The 21361-nt window shown below is 36.0% G+C and overlaps 1 long non-coding RNA gene across 1 annotated transcript; it reads left to right on the forward strand.

Moving 5' to 3' along the window:
• Window positions 1-257: 257 nt before the first annotated feature.
• Window positions 258-12712, forward strand: LOC121420507. The gene is made up of 3 exons (XR_005970772.1): window positions 258-657; window positions 10840-11040; window positions 11943-12712. It is a non-coding gene; the product is annotated as an uncharacterized LOC121420507 (long non-coding RNA).
• The last annotated feature ends 8649 nt before the right edge of the window (window positions 12713-21361 follow it).

Here is a 21361-nt window from a genome sequence, read left to right on the forward strand (position 1 = left end):
TGAAGAAATTGAGGGAGAAGAAGGAGAAAAGGGGAATCGAACGGGTGCCCCCCCCCCCTCCGGGCAGTGGCGGATCGTTGGGGGCTTAGAGGGAACCTAAAATATTGTGACCCACCCCCCCCCCTTTTCGCTTTTCAAATTTCTCGGTCGAACCCCTTCTTGGTTACAGCTAGATCCGCCCCTTCCTGGGAAAAAGTTCCCGTCAACCCTCTGGGCGCATGCGCATACAAGACTTTAAAAAACACAGCACAGTCATCAATCTTCAATTCAACGTTGAGACCAGTGATGCGGAATGGATGCGATAAAACCGGCCTCTCTCCTCTCATCCTAGCAACCCTCCATTCTCACTTTAGAACGAAAGGCTACTCCAGAGAGGTTTTAGTTATTGATACAGTAATACCTCAGAGTTTTCGTTCTCCATCGATCGTTTTTGTTAATATTATTTCGTCAAAGTATATCAGGAAGAAATAACTCATAACTTTGTAGTTTTCGGTCTCCATCCATCCGTCTTTTCTGACTTTGTTTTCATCAAAGTTTCTTTAAGAAGTATATAGCTCACATTTTGTCCTTCATCCATCGTAGTTTCTTGATCTGTTTCCTTTAGTTTAATCACTCATATATCACTCGAGGATCCTCCGTCTTTATCTTCTGATCCAGGTAAGTTAAAATTTGTGTTTTGAAAGAAAAAAAGTCATTTTTAGTTTGATACTTAACTTCCTCTTATAAAAATTAGAATTAAATATATTTTTCCTCTTCATTAAAACAAAAATTAATCAGTGATCCTGGAACGCTTATCCATTGTTCAGAAAAACAGTGATTTGGTTAGCTTATTCATTTTGGTATTTTTCCCATTTATTCATTTATATATTTCTTATATTTCATTTTTTATTGTTATCGGGGAAGGGGGGGGTAGAAATATTATGAATAAATCAAAAAGTACCCCAGGATACTGCAAAGACAGCGCCAGTGTTTAAACTATACACCACTGGCAGGTTGGTGTTTAGCCAACAAGATTGTATTTTACACCGATGTTGAATTAAAAGTGTTAGTTCAATACCCTTTGTTGTTGTTTAAAGCACCATGTGTTTATGTTAACACTGCACATTTGGAGATAAAATTTCATGGTGTGTTAAAGAAGTTCACCTTGAAGAAAAGTTTGTTGTAAAAATAGCAGAAAGAATAAAACAAATATTGGTGAAGGTTTTAGAAAAATCAATTAAGGATTAAGGATGTCATAAGAATTTTAAATTTTTGATTTGTGAAGTCATAAGCAAGCAGCTGCCCCATATGTTATGTAAAGTGCATAAATTTCATTTTTTAAGGTTCGTGATGACTTCATTTTGTTTTCGTTTTAGGAATGGGTGAGAAATCATTTTCTATTGATCATGCTAAATGTACATTGAAAGCAATTTTCAATTTTTTGAGAAAATTACATTTCATTGATTTTTACCATCCGATATGTAGGAAAGCTGCTCGCATTAGGACGTCACAAATCGAATAATTGAAATTCTAATATTTTTTATTCTTTGATGAATTTTTCTCAAACCTTCGGCAATATTCATAATTTTTTCCTGTTTTTTTTATAATAAACTTTTCGTCAGGGTGAACTTCCCCTTTAAGTTTGCAAGCCTATACTTAGCTGAGCAAAGAGTCAAACTTGCCGTGTTAAATATCATGATGGCACCATAAACATGATAAAGATTTGCATGCTGTTTGAAGAGAGTATATCTGATGAGGAATCTATCAGACATTGATTTTGTCTTCGCTACGAGACAGGCCCGTTTGAATTTTTTCGAGTTTTTACTTTCAAAATCGGGATTGAAACATTGAGATGGATTCAACTGCACCGCTTAGTCCTCTCCGCGGAGTTGGCGATGTCAAATAGTCACTCAATAATCGCTCAAGAAACAAATGGAAGAATTTATAATAATAATAATACTTTTCTTATATAGCGCATAATAAACTGAAAGTTTCTCTACGCGCTTTACAATAAAGGTTACAAAGTAAACATGCTACAAACAAAGAAAATAGACTTGTGAATTACAGAATTAATATTTAAACTTACAATTATTACCTAATAAATAAACACCTATATACTACACCTAGTTATGAGTTTGAATTTTGAATTTAAAATTGTTTTGACCATGGTAATCCTATTAAAAAATAATATACTTTCTGAGAATTAGTATCATAAAACTGCACTTTCTAAAAGATCTGTACAAAATGCGACAAAGAAATTCTCCTTTTCTGAAGCGGCAGAGGTGGATGTAGCTCCTTGACAATCAGTTGTTTCAATTGATTCTGAAATCTAGATATTCTACCATCATGACCATCGTATTGCTGCTGACGTAAATGGTTACTACTATGTCAACATGGTCAATATACAATGTAAATGTATCCGTTTTATGGAATTAGGAAGGATTTCAACTTCACACTCGGAATGCTAATGAGAGATACTATGAGATGTGAGAAACCCACACCTTTATACAATCAACACCAACAATCTTGTTTCCGATTCGACTTCATTTTGTTTTGATATTTATTAAGTTAATATATTGTAGAGGCTGAGCGTTTTTATCAGTAAGTATCAAAGTGAATTAGGGAGATAAGATAAATGAAAAGATATAAATATAAACCTTTCAAACAGATTGTATGTTTTTTTCTTATTGTGATTGGCATAGGCATGTAATGCAAATGGAGATATGATATATAAAAATTGAAAATACCTGGTATGACCTGATTAAACACGAGGAGACCGAAAAGGGGAGTATGAAAAAAGCTAAAGGGAAAGATAAGGAGAAGGGGGTGTTATCATTCAACTTCCTGTTATCCTTTCAGTCATTCACCTTCACTTGTTTGCAAACTCCCCCAATGTCATCTAAGAATCCCGAACCCCCCCCCCCCATACCATTTAACTCCTAAACCCTGACCCCCAAAGACCAACCCTCAGTGATGTCAGCTAACTTCAAGGAACAAAAATTCTGAGAAGTATGACTCACACTTCCAGCCCCAGTCACTTGCACAGAGCATCACCACACAACTTTTGATAGACTTTAGACCAATCAGATCAAGTTTATATCCCTCCAATCTTATATTGTTACACCACAAAAACTTATGATATAAATAAAACCTCTTGATTATTAGAGATAAGAGATGATAGTAGAACCACAGTCATCCATAGAGACTAACTTCAAGAATTAGACGTCCATCCAATATTATATTAGCTTCAGAATCTTAATCTTAGACTTCAAAATTATTCATCGTCTCCTGTTTTATCTGAATCTTCATTGATATCTTCATGCACTTCGAATTGTAAACTGTAGCTGATTATTGAGTAATATATACCCTGTGAATTTGAACTGCAAATATCTTTCTCTCAGAGTTCATCATCTATGTTCATTCAAGCTTCCATTTATATACTACCGATCCCAAACACGACAAAAGGAAGGGGAGGGGGAGGGGGTCTAGGGAACAGCAGAAACCGTTTTGATAGGTGTAGGGCACGATGACCTAACTCTAAGCTTGAATTATTGTAAAAAATAAATAAATGAAAAATAAGGCTAATTGTATAATTACACAATCAAATAATCACTTTTGAATACACCTTTAATGATATAGCTTGAATTAAAAGAAACAATTTCATCTGATGGAGAAAGGGGAAAATGGCCCAAAGCTAGCTTTGACTGAATCATTTATATACGTGAAAATTGAGGGTAATTGTAGAATTGCGCAATCAAGCAAACTGTTTTCATTATAACTGTTTTACCTCTTTCTACACGTCATCTCTTTTTCTCTCGTTTTCAATTTTCTTTTCACCCCCACCCTTATAATAGGTCTACTATCACAGTTGGTGGTCATACTTGTCCCCATACTGGAACTGCAATGCAAAGTCATGATTTGTTAAAATAAAAATGTGTTTTTATTGTTTCGCTAGTTGCGATATTTAAACGACGAAGATATGATAAATTCTATCGCGCGTTATAATTGAAAAAAGAAAAGCTTGAAATCAAAATAAAATGAAAGAAGAAACTCAACGCATTCAAGAATTTGTAGAAAATCAAATTCCACTTTATTTCTGTTTTAGTATGTAATGATCAACCCAACACATTCGCAGGCTTAATTTCCGAACTTTACATAACGGGCAGTAGGCCTAGTGATACAGTCTTACTCTTACCAACAAACCCGCCCTTGACCAATCAAATCTATTACATTGTTTTGAAGGCATATCATTGGTCGGTTTGGAGTCCGTTTCGTTGGTGCGACTGTAACCATGGTAACGGTTAAGAGGATGTCCACCCCGAACGCGCCAAGTTGGTTTAAAGAAAAAAAAGCAATATGCTATACACACAGCTACAGCAACGAATCCGACTCAAGACCGTTCAAATAACTCCTTGGTTCAAAGCTAATACGTTATTACAACTGGCACATCACCGTTCGGTTTTTTTTATCCATTTACTTCTAGTGAATGTGCATAATTGTTGACTCGCACGAGAAAAGTTCTTCTTTACTATATCGTATATAAAAAGATGGAAAGGTCTTTCTTATCTCCTGATTATAATGATTTGTCATTTAGCCTAGTTGGCCCAGTTTCAAGACGTTTAGTCGTTTCTTTCATTAACCCTTTTTCGTCTTTGGGTAATGGTGCATAATTATTAGTGGCGTAGTCAGCTTTCAGGAGGACACTTACACAGTAAAGCTGATTAAAATTTCATACAACGCTGTTTACTATAACGTTCGAACAGCCACGCTTAATTTAGCAAGAATTAAAGGAAGAGTGAACTATATGTGGTCTCTCATTGACTTGTGTTATAAATACATAGTCTTAAAATATACGTTTTCAGATATCTACTAATACTACAGAGAAAAATTGAACTATATATTTAGAAACTAAACTGTTTTGAGAAGAAAAGTAATTGTTTTGTTACTTGGTAACATATTTATCGCGGTGTAAATGTATTGAGTAGTTATTTAGCATGTTACCATTCAAGTGGATCTTCATTACTAGATTACACTAGCATTATGGGTCAGGAAACTGGCCAGGTATGAGTAGCTGAGGACTTGAGATTGCGCTGTTGGTTCGTATCTGCTTTAAATATTAAAACTACAGAACTTTAGTTTTTAAACACTTGTTTGAACTGAAAAGCTACTACTTTAATGTCATAGTAAACTAAACAGAGCCGGGTTGGTTATAAATTTTAGCCATCGTTTTTGGTGTGTACAACTTGGAGGATACTTTCTTTAAAATTATTATTATTAGCGATCAACTGAAGTCCCTTTTTATTTGAGAATAAAGTTTGGCGATTTTTTTTTCATTGCACTTATTTATTCTTTCATGATTTATTCTTCCATAATCTTTAATGCATCTGTTTATAACCATTCGTTTATATCTAGATGTATTGAATTAATTGATTAATATGTTCATTTTCTATTCATCCTTGTGATTGTCAATACCCCCATGATAGATGTATATTTTTTTTAATTGATTCAGCATTTGTATTATTCATTTTTTTTTCATTGATATATTTTTAATCATCTATTTATTTATCATTATCAATGTTTTTTCATTGGTCATTCAATTATCTATCGTATTCATTTGTTGTTATTAATCTATTCATGTATTTGTTAACGGAAAAATAAACTTTAATCTCTATGAAGAAACAAACAATTATCTATCACCAAGCCTTGTCAGGCCAGGGCTTCCATTTTGTATAATTTTTTACAGTTTGTTTTCTAAAATGATATCAAATCACGGGATCTTACGATGAGAAAACATAAGGGTACAAAACTGCATCTTCAATGAATGAATAAAGAACTGCAGATGACTGTAAATGTCAAAGTCATAATTAATAAACAATGAATTTACCAGGTTAAAAAATGTACTTTGAGAATTGAATATTTAATGAAATTCTACCTTTTCCCTTTTCTCAAATGAATCATTTATGGTATTTAATTTGATTTCATTTTCGTTCTTTCAAACTGATGTCATTTTTTTTGTGTGTCGTTTTATTTATCCGAGTGGGTGTTTCATAAAGCTGTTCATAAGTTAAGAGCGACTTTAAGAACGACTGGTGATCTTTTCTTATGGTAAATGGTATACTCATTGGTGATTATTTAGCGCGTAAGAAAGAATCACCAGTCGTTCTTAAAGTCGCTCTTATGAACAGCTTTATGAAACGGCCCCCAGACGACGCTGGGGGACAGGGGTATCCGGACGCCCCTATTATATTGCAAATAGTTTGGAAAAGGAAGGAAAATGTATAGGGAGCATAAATAATGGGGAGAAAGAGAATAAAAGAAGATGAGAAGTCATGCCAGTGTTCACTGTTAAAAAAACAACCCCCAAACCGCTGTTTGACATTTTAAGCACGATGTTTAAGTCCGTTACTCTAACAAGAAGTTGTTTAAACTTTTAAACTCTTTTTTCAATTTGTTAAAGTTTTCAAACAGTTGTTTAAAACTTTAAACTATAGTATTGTATAAAGTAGGTAAATGTAGTAGTAGGAGGAGTTGTAGTTACTTCCGATTCTAATTTTGAAATAAAAACATTAGTGATTACAGTCTTGAAAATGTAACTTAAGTATTCAGAATGTTAAAAGTAAATGTTAATCGAATAATTGCATTTTCACCGGCTCGCGCTCGAGGTATATGTGCCATCCATTCCCCTATGACGTGCCCTTCGCCCTGCCATCACCCACTGCAAACTGATTTGAGATGTTGATGGATGCTGGTTTTAGAAGATCAGTCTGGCTTAAGAGATGGATCTCCCTTTAGCATTAATTAGTAGGAATAAATCCCGGGGGTCACATAGCTGTCCGTAAGATAAGAACGACTTTAAGAACGAATGGTGATCCTTTCTTATGAGCTAAGTATCACCAATGAACATTTAATGGCGAATATCATTTACCATAAGAAAGGATCACCAGTCGTTCTTAAAGTCGCTCTTACCTTACTATGCTTACGAACAGCTATATGAAACATCCACCAGGATTCGACAGCTGACCTATATATATATATCAAACCTCGATGCATTTAGATGGAAAATTAATAAATCGTCTGCCTCAACCTATACATAATGCAGATTAAAAGCCCAGGATTGAGGAATGGTGGGATTTGAAAAATTAATGTAAGGAGAACAGGGACATGGGAACCACGTTTCAAGAGGAGATGCAACTTTGTTTACACCCCTCCCCCTCCTTCTCCCCTCAATAAAAGAGTGGTTCCACTCCAAAATGAAGAGGATTTGGGTTAAAAAAAATGACAATGTAAAAACTGACACCAAATGGTGTTAATAGAGGACCACACCCTGAGGTGTTAAAATTACACCCTAGAGATGAAACATAACACCAAAGAGTAAATGTGACAACAAAAGATGTTGTAATAACACCTATAGGTGTAAAACTAAGACCACCAATTTAACACTGGTGTAAAATAACTGGTGTGGTCCTCTATGTACACCGGTTAACACCACAGTTTTTGCTGTAGACCTGCAAAAAGGGGAAAAATGAAAATACGTTGGCCCTATGATGAAGGGGAAGGACATACCAACCTAATTTCCAGGGGGAACTGTGTATCCTGTATAACAAAGGCTGATAAACTACTGCCCATACAGAGTATAACTCTTGATCAGACTCGGTTTGGGGGATGTTTTGGAACACTTCGCTTTCCATAAAAAGCACCGCCCCAGCATCCCCGCTACCCATGGTCATAAGAAAGAGAGAGAAGGAATATAGGAACAAGGAGAGTGTGACATATTAAATGAAGGGATAGAGGGAAAGAGAAATAGAGAGAAAAGAGTGATGGAAACCAAAAAATTGTATGTATGATTATATATATACAAAAAGGTAAAAGAAAAGAAAGACTGTGTGCTAGAAAGAAAGAGAGGGAGTGAAATAAAGGAAGCGGGATGCAGATAGAGAGAGGGGGGCGACCGGGCCCGGGGGCGACTAGGGCTAGAGCCTTGAAGGGCAGATAAAAGATGACCCTCATTACGTCATTATAGGGAGAGGGGGAAGGAGTATACGATGAAAAGGTCTTAAGTACTCGATTCATCACCCTGTCATTGTGTCCATGAAGGATGTTGAAGGGTAATTCTTTTGTAAAAGTAACGAAGAGAAGAGGGAGGATGAAGACTAAAATTGATGACGGTGAGTAAACGATTTAGGAGGCTATTATGATAATCAGAGAAAAGATGGAAAGGCCCGACAAAGCTTTAAGAGATTAATGGTTAGGTCTTGATTCAGATGGTACAACCTAAAAAAACGAAGAGCCAATTTAGCTCTTAAAGGTCAAGTCCACCTCAGAAAAATGTTGATTTGAATCAATAGAGAAAAATCAGACAAGCACAATGCTGAAAATTTCATCAAAATCGGATGTAAAATAAGAAAGTTATGACATTTCAAACTTTCGCTTATTTTCAACAAAATAGTTATATGAACGAGCCAGTTACATCCAAATGAGAGAGTCGATGATGTCACTCACAGACTCACTATTTCTTTTGTTTTTTATTGTTTGAATTATACAATATTTCAATTTGTACGAATTTGACGATTAGGACCTCCTTGCCTGAAGCACAAAATGTTAAAATAATGGAATTCCTCGTGTTTAGGGAGGAATGAAACTTCATTTTACATGACAATGACGAGAAAATCAAAATATTTCATATTTCATATAATAAAATACAAAAGAAATAGTGAGTGAGTGATGTCATCAACTCTCTCATTTGGATGTAACTGGCTCGTTCATATAACTATTTTGTTGAAAATAAGCGAAACTTTAAAATGCTTATTTCTTATTTTACATCCGATTTTGATGAAATTTTCAGTGTTGTGCTTGTTGAAATTTTTCTCTTTTATTTAAATCAAGTTTTTGTTGGGGTGGACTTGTCCTTTAAAGAGCGTGTATAGTGACTGCACTGATCGGAGTGCTGATTTGTCTAGTTTAAATTTGAACGAGAAAAATCAGCACTCCGAAGTGCAGTCACTATATACGCTTTTTAAGAGCTAAATCGGCTCTTCGTACGTAGCTCTTCGTTTTTTAGAGTAATTTGTCAACGTGAGTCCACAGGTCGAGATACCAACAAAATCTTCTCATTTCAAGGTTGAATATTGCTCAACATTGGCTTTCAAATATTCGGTAGATTGAGCAGGAGGGATCGATCCAAGTTTGTATTATCTGCAACTTGCAAAAGAGCAATATTTACCATTCTTCTATTTTTTTTCTGAACATCATCTTTATTATTTTCTTCACATCATTCATCATTTTATTTCATATGTAGTGTAGTCGTAAATCAGGTATTTAAAATTACAAATTAACTAGATTTTAGATAGAAAGTAAATGTAAAAAAAATAAATAAATAGGGAAAATAAAAGAAACTCGAAAATTGATAAAAATGCATATGAATTAAGTAAAAATAGTATTTAGCTGTTGCAAGAATGCGCCGTCAGCAGAGGGAGTAACGACTTCCGCAGACGAACAATTCCCCCCCCAAAAAAAAAGCGATTTATATTGACTTTTACAGTTTGCCTTAAATTAAAATCAAATGAGAATCTAATTTCAATCGGGCTTATGGTTATTGAGGTTAATTTCACAGCTGTTTATTATTTTCTAAAGAGAGAAGTTGATTATGAGAGGACTGTACTCATCAGAAGACGATTGGCCTTAATCAATTGAGTGATAACAATCATATGAATGGTGACAACATAAATATAGAGATGTCTATTCTTTCCGTCTCTATTCGCGGAGAGAATGTGGTTAGCTCTATTCATTAGGGGTCGCACGGTGAATGACCGAGAGACAATATCATGCATGATAAAGTCTCACCAACGAAACCGGTTCCAGACCGATCAAATCTATTATCAGTAGCGTACCTAGGATTTTCCACAGGGGGGAGGGCAAAATCGTCCGCAAAAAATTTGACCCCCCCCCAAAAAAAAAAAGGTCTTCAACCACAAACAAATGATTTCGTGTCAATCGACCAAAATTAAAAGCAAAAAAAAAAGGTTTTCAACTTCTCGTCAGGGGGCAGGGATACGTCCCTTGCATGGGTTGTGACTCGTCAGGGGGCAAGTCTGCTCCCCCCTTAGGTACGCTAGTGTACAGTATCGTGTTTACACGCTGAATCGGCTCGCAGTGCCGACCCGAAAGCCGGTGCAGACTCGCCCTTTTTATGCGTGTAAACGCAATTGACTTGCATCGGCTCGCGGTATGCAGACATGGCAATTTTGCTCAGATATAACTTCGATAAAAAAATTGGATTTTTCTTATAAATGGAGCCAGTGGCGTAATGAGCGAAAAATCATAGGGTTGGAAAGCGAAGCGAGCGAAACAAAATTTTGACCCAATTAAATACTAACATTTAACTTTGTGATAAATTTATAATTTGATATAATTTTCAGGAAATCATATTATATATCTCAACTTTCCGTTCCTTTCCTTTCATTTTCTTTTTTTTTCTTGGTCGTAGAAAATCAGGGGGTCCATAACCCCCCAAAACACTACGCAAATGATTGAAGATTTGACGATAATCCGCTTAAGTATTGTAGTTCTGCATGTGTGTGTGTGTGTGAGGGTGTGTGTGAAATTAAATGCGACCAGGGCCCTATTGCATAGCATAAAAAGTTGATATGATAGCAACTCTTGCTGGAATGTTAACTACCATGGCAACAGTGAAAATTCTGCTTCCTGGTTGGCTGTTTCATTGAAAGTTGACAGTTCAGCAAGAGTTGCAAGAATAATTTTTTTTTATGAAATGGGACCCAGATCAGATTTGGCTTACCGCATACTAGCGCTTATGATTTACACGTGGGACCCCCTTTCTCTTTTCATCTCGTCCCTGTACAGGTCCCCTTTCTGACGTCACAATGTCACAGCCTCTATTCGTCCTCGTCCTCTGCTTTGTCACATTAACTGTCTTATTACCACGTGTGTCAGCCTCACCTTTATATCATCTCAATGCACTGTCACTGAGTGAGCCTGATGCAACACAGTTTGAGGTCGAAACAAGAGGCCATCAACCAGAAAGGAGAAATCCTTTATTATCAGGTATTGCAATCGTCATGATCGTGTGGATTCTTTATAGAAGAAAGTATTTTTTAACTTCACGACTTCATATGCGTCTAAAAAATAAAGTATTATTATTATCATCATCCAGTCATCACCATCATCATCATTATTATTTTTATTACTACCATTATCATTATTACTACTGTTGTTGGTGTTGTTGCTGTTGTTGTAGGTTTGGTCTTAGTTGTAGTAGTATATAAGTAACTGGTGATGTCAGTTGTGTGGTTAAAGGGATGGTCCAGGCGGGAGATAATTATATATCAATAAATAGAGTAAAATTTACAAAGAAAATGCTGAAAATTTGATCAAAATTGGATAACAAATAACGAAGTTATTGAATTTAGAGATTTGCATTATTCCGGTTCTAGGCATGTCTTTATGAATATTCATTAGGTGGGCTGATGATGTCATATCCCTACTTGTTCTTTTGTATTTTGTTATGATATTAGGTTTATTACAAAATGTTCTACCAACAACTTAAACAATTGGATTGACAACTGATTAAGTGCCTTAGTTATTTATTGCCGCAACTTATTTCATCGTAATAGAGACACATCATTTACACATTTATGAAAAATGAAACATTTATGATTTCATGTAGTAACATAAGAAAAGGGAAAGTGGGGACGTGACATCATCAGCCCACCTAATACATATTCATGACGATTTGCATATAACTGTTTTCACAAAAGACAAACTTTAAAAATCAATAACTTCGTTATTTGTTATTCGATGTTGATGAAATTTTCAGCATTTTGCTTTGTGACTTTATTTATTTATATATAATTTTTTTCAGCCTGGACCATTCCTTTAATAACAGTGGTTGTTGTTAACGAAAATAATCATTTGCATTCATCATTACTTATATTTGTTTTCTTCAGGTAAATCTCGTATGTGCTTCGCTTCTGCCAGTCTTGTTTGCGTGTGTGATTTACAAGGACGACTTAAGGGCTGTTTCAGGGGACCTTCGGCTGTGATGGCCATCCGAGGGATCGGTGTATGATCAGGACTCTACAATCAACACTTATCTACTGAATTCTCTAATTCCAAAAGGCTTCATGAAGGGGACAATGGGTTTCTTTACGGAACAGGACGATAACTCAATGACAATATCGAGCTTTTATAATGTACATTGTGATTTCCCGAGGTTAACCCGACATATCACCACATGTGAAATACGGGATATCATCTAGTGTACCACATCCAGCAAATACATTCACACTCACATTGAAGGATCAACTATATTTTTGAAGGATCTGATTGGACGTAAAGATGAATCGATATAAACATGATAAATGAATCTGTTTACAATGAAGTAGTTGTATTCATGATGATACTACTGTAATAAGACTCATTTAAAACAGGTTTTATCAAGATTTTATGCCGAAGTACGACTTTGCTTGGTTTTTATTAGATTTTTTTTACTTTTTAATTGCCCCCTCTTTTTAGGGGAGGGGCTTTAGGCCTATTTTGGCAGTTATTAAGTGTACCAAAAAAAAAACATTAATATTTTGGGATAATATACACAATCATTATGGATCCGATTACTGAAGTCCCCCAATACGGGTATGATTTTGAGTTACCCTTGTTTGTGTGTTCACCAAGCAAGAATATCTATAATTAAATTGAACAGGCTAATAACATAGAAACTAGAATGTTCTCTCAACAAATCGAATTAATAACTTTCTCCCACTGACTTTCAATTGTTTTGAATTCTACCCTTTTGAAAGTGAAATCTGTGTGAAACGTTTTTTTTTTCACTCTTAATTCACTCAAAATTGAGTAATCCTTGACGTCACTACCAAAGGGAATAAAAAGCGAGTGAAATATTCACTTATACATTACTTGTCTACTAAGTACCTACACTGTTAGACAATTTATCCTGAGAATAAAAGAAATTCCTGCAGCAGAGTCTCGAGAACACCTGTAATCTTACCAGATCATGTAAAACTAGAGGAAATTTGTATTTGGTGTATGGAACCATACAAATTTCATTTAAGAAAACACCCTTTTCCCCTTTTTAAACAGACCAGGAGCCTGTTGCAGAAAGAGTTGCGTTTAAACGCAAGTCAAAAAATCAGTCGCAAGTCCCAAATGAGCGCTGTTGATTGGTTGAAAATCAAGTTACGCATGATTTTTAGAGTTGCTATTGATTGCAACTCTTTCTGCAACGGGCCCCTGTTCTGTAAAAGGCAGAAAAATTCCTATTTACGAATTTACAGAATGATTCTGCTATTGCTTTCTGCAGAATCTTCTCTTTTTCCTGTAAAATCGGGAATTTTTAACAGTGTAGATTTAAAACTATTTCATATTAATATCATGTCTGAACATTCCATTATCATAACAGTGACTCGCAGCTATAGAAAAGTGGATTTATTGGTTATTTCATCATCCGTTATTTTGTGTAATAATTACATATTTCGTATCGTATCTTTCTTTTTCCCCCGAAAGTCACTCCAGTATTTACACACGTGTGGCCGATTTCGAATAAACTATATTTATAAATCAATTTTTAATTTGCTGTTCGCGTATTTTTTTCCAATATAAATCATTGTAGTTTTTAGCCTGGAGTTCCCACTGAGCTGGTATGGAGTAGGGGCGTGAAATGGAGTGTAAAAGCCGGGGAAGGGGGGGGCACTTACATTGACGAGTGGATACCATGCGCGACCCCCCAAAAACACATAAAAAGGATGTCTATTTTGCTAGGAAAGCTACGTGTTTAGGGTCGAATTTGCGGGGATGATAAAACAAAATTAAAATGTACGTGTTTAAAGTCTGATTTGCGCGAGGTTTGGAAAGTGGGTCCGTACTATTAAAACCAAATGGTGTGTAAAGGGTAAAGGTAAAGCCGACGACCGACGGACCCGTGTCATAGTTCAATAAAGTATTGCTGTACTTGTTTAGGGGTTCATTTCAGGGAATTCTTGCCAAGACCATGAAGAGTATCGTTTTGTTTCCGATACTTGTTAAGGGTAGGGTTTCACACGCAAATACTTGTTAAGGGGTGCATTTTCAGAATATGTAAAATACGTGTTTAGGGTGTTTTTTAAGACCCCATGGTCGGGCATGGTATCCACTCGTGAATGGAAGTGCCCCCCCCCCCTCCCCGGGAGTAAAAGGCTCTGACCTGGACTAGCGTGAAAGCAGTAGCTATAGTAATAAGAAGCTTTTTAGTGGATGATAAGATCAGATAGAAGGATTGAGGTGAGGTGGTGTAAATGATGCCCAAAATAGCAGGTACTCTAAACCTTACTAGAGGATCAGACGAAATACCTGTATCAAAGACAGCCGCATTCTAATGATGGCGATAATATGTTGAGCAGGGGCGACACGTCAGGATAGGAGGGGGCAAGGGACCGGTGGCCTCTTTAATTTTTCAAGTCAAGAACTAAAAGGGAAAATAAAACAAAAATAAAAAGGGAGAGCGAAGTAATAAGAGCACAACTCCCATGTTCAATTGAGAAAAATAGGTCTCCTCGCTGCCAGCCCACCCCACCCCCTTCCCCTGTAAAATCTGGCGGAGCCCCTGATGTTGACGAAGATGATGATGATGATGATGACGATGAAAGTGATTATGATGATGATGGTGATGATGATGATGGTGGTGGTTGTGGTGATGAGATGATGATGATGATGATGATGATGATGATGATGATGATGATGAGAATGACAATGATGATGATGATGGTGGTGGTGGTGATGGTGACGATGACATTAATGATGATGATGATGATCATGATGATGATAATGGTGATATGATGGTGTTGACGAAGATGATAATCGTGGTGGTGGTGATGATGATCATGATGGTGATGACGATGATGATGACGATGATGATGGTGGTGATGGTAATGATGATGACAAAGATTCCCACATATTCGCAACCCCTCCAACGATTAGCACTTTGTTATATAAATTTATTATATAAAATTGGGGAAAAAATACCTCAATTTTTTTATATTAGATTTGAAATTCATCCAGATAAAATTCTGATAGATTTTCTCGGCCCATATTTCCCCTATCTTTCTCTTTTTCTTCACTTCTTCGCATTTTCCTACTATTCTCTTTGTTTTACAAATAACTATACGAAGTGGCGTAACATATTTGGAGGGGGTCGGATATGGCGTAGGGGGGAAACATCTCCAACAAGCAGCGAGTGATCGAAGCAGGCGATCAAAATCTTTGCCCTTTTTGGTACAAAAAAAATATTATGAATTCTGACATGACATTCTGAAAATAATTATGATTAACCGATTTCCTTTTGATTTTATATGTTTTGTCCTCATTTTGATTTCTTTGATTTTTGGGGAGAGGGTGTCCATGGCCCACCCCCAAGCGCCACCCCCCCCCCCTCCCTCTGTACGTCAGTGATGATAAAATCATATCATTTTCTTGTTATTTTTGGATATCGCCTCCCGGCAGGCCTAATCGGAATTCCAAACTGGCAACAATCGATTTCATAGTTATACGGATGAATTGTGGCTAAATTTGAGCCATAAATATTCCCCGGCGCCCCAAAGTATTTCTTCTAAATCCGTCGTACAGTATACAGTCACTAACTTGTAAGGACATTGGCATTTTAAGCACGTGTTAAATTTCCCTTTTCATTGATAAAATCAGTCGATGTAATCGGTTTGGTGACGGCGAGGCCACCGTAGGGGGCGATAAATCGATAACACCCGACAATATCGGAATACAACTTAAGTATTAAGTTACAGGTAGGAGAGAGAATGTAGCAATCTTTCTACTGCAGTTACGCGTGGGCGAATCAATGCCCTAGAAAATGTACCTCCCCAAAGCGAAGAAAATATGATAGCATATTTTTTAATTCAAGAAGAGATACAAACCAAGACAAGGAAGATACAAAATCATATAATAACAAAAGAGAGGTGGAAATCCGGGCGGAAATGAACTGACAATAACAACAAAATGGAATATTATAATTATTTTACTCCCTTTTTTTTATTTCTCCTTGTTTATCTATTTTTTTCTAATGGTGAAACTTAAGGTGGCATGATCAAAGGTCCCCCAGCCCTCTCGCCATTTAGAGGCCAGAGAAATGGGGGGGGGGGGAGAAGAAGTATAAGAATAATAAGAAGAAAACAATATCAAAATAAAAAAAATAATGAAGAAAGAGCCACAGAATCCAGTGAAATCAACAATCTTACAAAAATGATATTTAGTTTATAGTTTGCCACACAACCGTTGCTGAAAAGAAACAGTTTATTCCACAGTGTGTTCTAATGCAGTGTTTCCACATGTGTGTTCACATTTCGCTCACTGTGTACAACAGACAGAGAGAAATCATTTTTAAACAGTTAAAATATTACATCCACAGAGTCCAATAAGTGAATACACTGTAAGCACTCACATTGTAGGTCCATGGCAAAGACGGTTCACACTGTCAGAGTATCATCAAACTGTAGAATTTGATCATAATTTCTCACTGTAAATCACATCAAATTTGTGAACACACTGTAAACACGCTGTGACATCACTGTGTACACACTATGAACATAATGTGAGCACACTATGAACAAACTGTGAATACACTACGAACAAACTATGAACACAGTGTGAGCACATTATGAATACACTGTGAACGCTCTATGTGCACACTGTGAACTCATTGTGAACTCAATGTGAATACACTATGAACAAACTATGAACACACTGTGAACACACGATGAACACACTATGAACACACTATGAACACACTGTGAACACACTATGAACCCACTATGAACACACTATGAAGACACTATGAATACACTGTGAACTCATTGTGAACTCAATGTGAACGCACTGTGAACACACTGTGAACACACTATGAACGCACTGTGAACACACTGTGAACACACTGTGAACACACTATGAATGCACTGTGAACACACTATGAACACACTATGAACGCACTGTGAACACATTATGAACACACTATGAACACACTATGAACACACTATGAACACACTGTGAACACACTATGAACACACTATGATTACACTATGAACACACTATGAAGACACTGTGAAAACAATGTGAACGCACTATGAACGCACTGTGAACACACTGTGAACGCACTATGAACGCACTGTGAACACACTGTGAACGCACTATGAACGCACTGTGAACACACTGTGAACGCACTGTGAACACACTGTGAACACACTATGAACGCACTGTGAAAACACTATGAACACACTATGAATGCACTGTGAACACATTATGAACACACTATGAACACACTATGAACACACTATGAACACACTGTGAACACACTATGAACACACTATGATTACACTATGAACACACTATGAAGACACTGTGAACACACTGTGAACGCACTATGAACGCACTGTGAACACACTGTGAACGCACTGTGAACGCACTGTGAACGCACTGTGAACGCACTATGAACGCACTGTGAACACAATGTGTGAATATGTGATGTTCCCAATAGGGTTTATTGTTTGATATGAATTCCGATATGAAAATACTGAAAGAGGGACAGCGAGATTAAACTGGACTATTAAAAGAGACGATAATGATAAATACAAGAAAGGAGTAAAATTATGACGTAAAAACTGATTTCTTTCATTTATTAATACATGACGCCAAACCCGATTTTCATTTTTTAAAGACTGTTTTATCACTCCCTCTCCCCTCCCCCCGTCCAATGACGTAACCTTTTGTACTGTGTGTGCCCTAATTTCTATCACACCAGTAGAACCATGGGCCTCCGAGGTAATAGGACAATTATTTCATTCGATTTTGCTCTTTCGACCGTCTTTAACCGAATAATTAAGTCGAATAATATTATTGATGCTATCTTCCAGCCTCAAGGGTGTTACACTTAACGCTTTTCTCTATTTTCTGTTCATGTCTACCGTTCTCTATTTTAACTCTGAAAGGGAAAGCAAACTGAATAACACTTATGTGGTCTCTCATCGACTGTGTGATAATAACCAATTAGTCTTAAAATATACATGCATTTTGAAATATCAATAAAGATTATTAATTATCCTACGATATCATTATTTATTTAACGCCAGCCCGGAATCTATATCTCTACACAAAATGCACAGAAGTGTTAAACAAACCCAGTTTCGTTTTGGTCTTACATCCTGATCAGATAGGTGTTTGTACAACACCAATTGGTACTAAAACAACATCGATTTGAGTCCAAACTGGTGTTGTTTCAATATATACTTCTCTAGTGTGGACATATATAGATTCCGGGCTGGTGTTAAATCAACACCAGAGTTTTTGCAGTATACAGAAAAACGGAGATATTTTCGAGAAAAAAGTAGGTGTTTTGCTACTCCAGTATCTGGTAATATAATATAATTAATTAGTATGAATGTATTCAGCGGTGAAATATTATATCATCATAAAAATGGGCCTTATCACAAGACTGCACATCTCAGACGACTGCATTGCACTGGCCAGATGTGAGTAGTTGTGAACTTGAGGGGGCGCTATTAGAGGTTGCTGGTTCGTTGCTGTTTTAACATGTCGCTATCACCAATGGCATCAAATATCATGCTAAAAATCCAATAGAGCTACATTTTGTCGGGCACGTTTAGAGGTAAACAATTTCCCCCTGTAGTTTCATTCAGGTCTGATCACCGCGCTGCGCGATACTTCTCTAATAAAATAATGTTCAGTTGGCGTTACGTAATGTGCATACTGAATAATTTATGAATTGAATGATATATATATTTATATACTCTATTATCCACTCAACCGTCATTTCTCAAGCTTGAAAACACCACGAAAATAATATATTTGATATTCGGGGGTGGATCCAGGATTTCCAATGGGTGGAGGCATTTTTGTACAGGAACAATATGACAAACCCAAAATGGTTTTCACAGCCAAATCGAGGCCATTGTCTTGCAAGAAAAAAATTGGCAAGCCAAAGAATGGTCCTTACGAGCATAATTATGCATGACTTATTCCTCTCAAAATAATTTTGTTGCCTCTCAAAGGGGGGGGGGGGAGGCCGGATGTGCCCCCCCCCCCCGATCCGGCACTGTTAAAATTCAACACAGTCAGCAGAATAGGGATCATATTTTGTGGTTTGAATCAATTTCATTAAAGAGGGATCAAAAATATCATATACACACCCCCTTTTAGAATTTAATCTTCTAACTGAATTTGGAGGTTTGCCGCAATACTGTAAAAAAAGTGAAACTATAAGGAAGAGGGGAATATGATATCTGTTAGAGCAAACATACTTCATCTTAAAACATTCTACAATGCGTATAAAAAGATGTACACTTTAAAGAAAATTCCATAAACTTATTATTTTCTGATTTTTCCAGTCATATACTGATACAGTAAGTGAATGACGATATGGCCGTCGACATGTCGACGGCCATATCGTCATTGCATTCAAATCGACATTCAAATTGAGAGAGCAACACTTCCTCTAAAGAAGGTTTGTGAAAAAGATTTGGACAAAAATGATTATCATTTTCATTGACTAAAAAAATAGAAATGTAGATAGTTCAGTTCGTTTTTCGCTTTTGTTCCTTGACAGTGTTAAAATCAGCATTTCTGCGCAAAGCGATTTCTGCGAGCTTTACCAAAAATGGCAGAGCTCACTAATGTATTACAGTCTGTCAAAAATATATTTTCTTCTGATAGATGAAACCAAATTCCAAGAATATATGAGAAAAAATTATCCCCATTATGCATATATTTTCAATATATATTTTCACTTAAATTTCCAGGACCTTTTCAGTGTTAACGTTTGCCTTTCCGTGTTCCGTTCATACGTTTCCCCGAATGCACACAATCATTATATGAACGTCAAGATTGTCTTGACTTTTTATATAGTGTGTTTCTGTCACTTTGTGCTGAAATACCCAGTGAAAGGTCATGTGCGTCATTATTGATATATGCAGATAGAAAATCTATCCACAAATGTAAAATTATGACGTCAAATTGGTTTTCTTCATTTATCTTTACAAAACAGTGGTTTTTCAATGTTTCAACAGAGTTATTAATTCTTTTATAACTTAATGCATGTGAAGTCTCCTGTAATCTGCTCTCCATTTCAATGATTCATAATCCTATTTTGTTTCTTGTCAATAATAAAAAAAATCATGGATTTTACAAAGAATGTGATTGATATCTTGATTGGGTCTCTATAGATTTCATGGATCGCATAAATATTTTCCCTCTGACAGTTCACCAGATTTCTGCACTTTATCAATTCCTATTCTTTTGAAGCTTCCACGACATACTTTCGAAAAATGACCCCCCCCCCTCAAAAAATGTGTCAAATGCACAAGAAAAATTGTGATGTGGATGGGGGTAGAGGGGCATCTATCAGCCAACTTTGATGTTATATGTTTCTTTTTGTGTTATCACACCCCCCCCCATGCACACACACTTTTCCAAAATAAAACCGTGTACAAAAATATAGAAGTGACCATCCGGTTGTAATTTCTTGCATGTTCAGCCCCCCCCCCCCCACTTTTGGCTCAGGCTCACTCCCCCCACTTTCAAAATTTTCGGCTCATGATATACATATTGGATACAGAACTACAAAACACAAAATACCCACTTTTTGCGTAACATAAATATTTTACTTTGAAAATTGCACTATTGCCAATTATTACATTCTGAATATATATAAGTAAAATCTTATCAACAACGAAAGCATAGGAAACATACTTGTACATCGTGTTTGAAATCTTCAAATGCATTTTAAAAGAATTATTTAGCCTCATATTAGGCTCGTCAATTTAAAGACGCAAACAGATAACAGATCAAGGAGAGAGAAAGAAGTGTTTTATTCATGAAAAAAATAAGCCAAATGTTTGAATTTACTGCATCCATCATTCCTTTCACAATTCAAGCATTTAAAGTGATAGAACGACGTCACTTTTTGAGCTGATTAATATCCCGAAAATTAAAGATTTAATCTTTGCGGAACAAAAATGAGCTACATGAAGCTATATTAGGAACGCTCAAAAGTTACACATGCTAAATTGGAGCTATGAACTTTTTGACAAAAAAATATTCCACATAAGTTTCATGCTTTAAAATTCACTAATTTGTTTGTTTTGGAATAGGATCAATTACAACTACATGTACATGTAGATTGCTACATGGCATTGGATTTCAATTATACATTTACATACATTATTGATCAGTATTTTATGTTTAATTATAAACATTTTAGAATTAATAGTAAAATACAAATGCACGCAGAATCTTTTAAACTTGCTTCCAGCTAACACATTACAAAAAAATAATTGAAAAGATATTTGTAATCTTTGTCTTT

Source organism: Lytechinus variegatus, chromosome 8 (genome assembly GCF_018143015.1).
Source record: "Lytechinus variegatus isolate NC3 chromosome 8, Lvar_3.0, whole genome shotgun sequence".
In the NCBI taxonomy this organism is placed as follows: domain Eukaryota; kingdom Metazoa; phylum Echinodermata; class Echinoidea; order Temnopleuroida; family Toxopneustidae; genus Lytechinus; species Lytechinus variegatus.